This window comes from Apostichopus japonicus, chromosome 5 (genome assembly GCF_037975245.1).
Source record: "Apostichopus japonicus isolate 1M-3 chromosome 5, ASM3797524v1, whole genome shotgun sequence".
In the NCBI taxonomy this organism is placed as follows: domain Eukaryota; kingdom Metazoa; phylum Echinodermata; class Holothuroidea; order Aspidochirotida; family Stichopodidae; genus Apostichopus; species Apostichopus japonicus.
In genome coordinates, this window is record NC_092565.1 from 1,179,063 (window position 1) to 1,182,945 (window position 3,883).

The 3,883-nt window shown below is 57.9% G+C and overlaps 3 non-coding genes across 3 annotated transcripts in view; all 3 read right to left on the bottom strand.

The window, feature by feature from the left end:
• LOC139968433 (large subunit ribosomal RNA) overlaps nt 1-805 on the bottom strand; it is a 4,029-nt gene extending 3,224 nt beyond the window's left edge. The window contains exon 1 of the ribosomal RNA XR_011793430.1: nt 1-805. This exon is cut by the window's left edge and continues 3,224 nt beyond it. This is a non-coding gene — a ribosomal RNA (large subunit ribosomal RNA).
• A 434-nt stretch (nt 806-1,239) lies between these two features.
• Nucleotides 1,240-1,399, bottom strand: LOC139968238 (5.8S ribosomal RNA). The gene has a single exon (XR_011793275.1). It is a non-coding gene; the product is annotated as a 5.8S ribosomal RNA (ribosomal RNA).
• Nucleotides 1,400-2,005: 606 nt separating this feature from the next.
• Nucleotides 2,006-3,883, bottom strand: LOC139968300 (small subunit ribosomal RNA). Its single transcript, XR_011793307.1, has one exon. It is a non-coding gene; the product is annotated as a small subunit ribosomal RNA (ribosomal RNA).

Consider the following 3,883-nt stretch of genomic DNA (forward strand, 5'->3'; position numbering starts at 1 on the left):
GCCGGCCACGCGACAGCAAGCTGTGCACGCGACCGACGGAGACGCCGGTGGCCCGGACCCCGCTGCCTGAACCCCCGGGGGGGCAGGCCGTCACGCAGAGTCCTCGACAGAGAGCGCAGTGAGCAACCGTGACGGGCGGCGTAAGACGGCGAGGGCCGAAGCCCCCGCACGCCGCAGCCTCGCCCGCCCCTCTGCTCCGCTCTTCGGTCGGTCGCCGGGAAGGGCGCCGAACGGTAGAAGTGCGACGCGGACCGGACGGCGAAGCGCCGCGGGTCGGTCCCGAGGGATCCGAACCCGCACACGCTGCCGCGCCGACCGCGCCTGAATCAACCGGACGCCCCATGTAGCATGCGGCACTCATCCGTTTACTTCTTGGCAGTTTCACGCAATGTTGAACCCTCTCTTCAAAGTTCTTTTCAACGTTCCCTCACGGTACTTGTTGACTATCGGTCTCGTGCATAGTATTGAGCCTTGGATGGAGTTCACCACCCCTCTTTGGGCTGCATTCTAAAACAACCCGACTCTTGGAAAGCTTTCCCTCCGGCCTTCGAGTCCGCCCTACGGGCCTTACACCCGCTGCGGGTAAGCTGCAGCCCCGATCACAGTGGACTGCGGCCGGACTCTGTCGACCGGAGTTCAGTTTCCTTACGCCACAGGTCCCTCGCACCGCAAACGGGCGCGGGGATTCGGCGATGGGCTCTTCCTGCTTCGCTCGCCGCTACTGAAGGAATCCTTGTTAGTTTCTTTTCTCTCCGCTTAGTGATATGCTTAAATCCAGCGGGTAATCTCATCCGATCTGAGGTCTGGAATCGTGAAAGACACGTGGAACGTGATCGGAGTCATAGCGGCGACCCGGGGTCTCTCCTTCCCCGGCGCTCCCCGAAGAATCGGGTCGCCGGCGGGAAAGGGTGGCCTACCATGCGCCTGCGAGAACGCAGACGGGAGGACGAGAGACCCCGCGATTGGGTCGACCGGCTCTGCCCGGCAGAGGCTCCTCGACCGTTCCGGGGGGTCGGACGCTGGACCGCACCACGGGCGCATACGTCTACACCCCGATGGCACGTCGCACGACCGACGAACCCCCGGTTACCGATCGAGCCTGCTCGCCGAGTTTCACCGGCGCCGACATCACAGAACTCCATCTGACACTGACCCGACGCAGCCGGCCGTCGAAGGGACGGCTGCGGCCGGGCGCTCCTCCGGCGCGCGAACACGCCGACTCTGTGAGTGATTGTCTTCAGACGCTCAGACGGACGTGGCTCGAGGAGCAGAGCATCCCCGAGCCGCCATTTGCGTTCGAATAAGTCGATGATCAGTGAGTTCTGCAATTCACATGAATTCTCGCATCTAACTGCGTTCTTCATCGACGCACGAGCCGAGTGATCCACCACCAAGAATTGTCATTTGCCACTGGAAGACTCCCGCGTTCGCAAACTCTCCTCAGAGCCGAGGGAAGAAGTGGAACGGAAGGAGAAAGGACACGGGGACTCTGTGCCTTCTTTGCTTGTGACTGGAAAGAAATATCCTCCGTCGAGCCGAGGGGGCAAGCGGGCTCCCTCCTTCCCCCCACCGCCGCGAGGGCGGGTCGCGCGAGTCAGACTCGCCGACTGGGGGGAAATCGGGCGACACCGGTGCCCCTTCTCTGCCCTGCGGAGAATGCCTCGAGGAGCGCCGCGCCGCGGACGGCGACGGCGTCTCCACCCTTGCGGGACTTCTCCCTCGAAGCTACCGGGAGTGCGAGACTTCCGTGAGACAGACGACGAGAGAAGAACCGGGTACTCCCCGGGCTGGTCTGTGTGTGACACGCCCGTCTCCTTTTTGTCGGAGAGAGCGAAGGCGAAGCGCGGGGTCTGACCTCGACCGTGGAACGGGGAAGGAGGCGGTGAAAACCCCGCTCGAGTCCCCCCGGCTTTTCCAATTTGCTCTCTCCGCGTGTCTCTCTGTGACGGCTTTTCCGACATTCCCCCTTTGTTCCCTCTCCGATCACGGAGGGGAAGGGTTCTGTTAATGATCCTTCCGCAGGTTCACCTACGGAAACCTTGTTACGACTTTTACTTCCTCTAAATGATCAAGTTTGACCGTCTTCTCGTCACGCCTCGACAACCGGCCGAAGCCGGGGGTGCCAGACGGTCGATCCGATGGCCTCACTAAGTCATTCGATCGGTAGTAGCGACGGGCGGTGTGTACAAAGGGCAGGGACGTAATCAATGCGAGCTGATGACTCGCGTTTACTTGGAATTCCTCGTTCAAGGGACACAATTACAAGTCCCTGTCCCCAGCACGGAGAAGTCTCAGCGGATTACCCGGACCTTTCGGCCGAGGGCAAATGTACCCGCTGCTTGCGCCAGTGTAGCGCGCGTGCGGCCCCGGACATCTAAGGGCATCACAGACCTGTTATTGCTCCATCTCGTATGGCTGAAAGCCATTTGTCCCTCTAAGAAGTTCGCGGCTCACCACGACGGGTGGCCGGACTATTTAGCAAGCAAGAGTCTCGTTCGTTATCGGAATTAACCAGACAAATCACTCCACCAACTAAGAACGGCCATGCACCACCATCCACAAAATCAAGAAAGAGCTCTCAATCTGTCAATCCTCACTGTGTCCGGGCCGGGTAGGTTTCCCCGTGTTGAGTCAAATTAAGCCGCAGGCTCCACTCCTGGTGGTGCCCTTCCGTCAATTCCTTTAAGTTTCAGCTTTGCAACCATACTTCCCCCGGAACCCAAAGACTTTGGTTTTCCGGAGAGTTGCCCGCCGCGTCATGGGAGGAACGCCGGCGAATTACGAGTCGGTATCGTTTATGGTCGGAACTAGGGCGGTATCTGATCGCCTTCGATCCTCCGACTTTCGTTCTTGATCAATGAAGACATTCTTGGCAAATGCTTTCGCTGTCGGGCGTCTTGCGACGATCCAAGAATTTCACCTCTCACGCCGCAATACGAATGCCCCCGGCAGTCCCTCTTGATCATTACCTCAGGATCTCAAGACCAACGAAATAGAACCGAGGTCCTCTTCCACTATTCCATGCTGAGCTGTTCGGGCACTTTGGCCTGCTTTGAACACTTCAATTTTCTCAAAGTAAACGTTCCAGTCTCGCACGGCACTCAGTTAAGAGCACCGCACGACCAACCGAATCACTGGCCGGGAAAAATCTCCCACGACTCCCGTTTGACGGGGAGAAGGGGAACGGGCAGTGCACGCCTCACGGCGGACCGCCCGCCCCGGCCAGAAATCCGACTACGAGCTTTTTAACTGCAGCAAATTTAATATACGCTGCTGGAGCTGGAATTACCGCGGCTGCTGGCACCAGACTTGCCCTCCAGTAGATCCTCGTTAAAGGATTTAAAGTGTACTCATTCCGATCACAGGGCCTCCGAAGAGGCCTGTATCGTTATTTTTTGTCACTACCTCCCCGTGTCAGGAGTGGGTAATTTGCGTGCCTGCTGCCTTCCTTGGATGTGGTAGCCGTTTCTCAGGCTCCCTCTCCGGAATCGAACCCTGATTCTCCGTTACCCGTCACAACCATGATAAGCGCATAACTTACCATCGAAAGTTGATAGAGCAGACTTTTGAAGGGAGCGTCGCCGGTGCAAGACCGTGCGATCGGCATGATTATCTAGAGTTCACCAGCGGAGACCGGACCCCGAAAGGACCGGGCTGGCCTTGTTCCTAATAAGAGCACGCTTCCCCCGAAGGGTCGGCGCTTTGTTGCATGTATTAGCTCTAGAATTACCACAGTTATCCATGGTATAAGACTTTCTCCAATAAACCATAACTGATCTAATGAGCCATCTGCAGTTTCTCTTGTATGTTCAGGATTGTACTTAGACGTGCATGGCTTAATCTTTGAGACAAGCATATGACTACTGGCAGGATCAACCAGGTA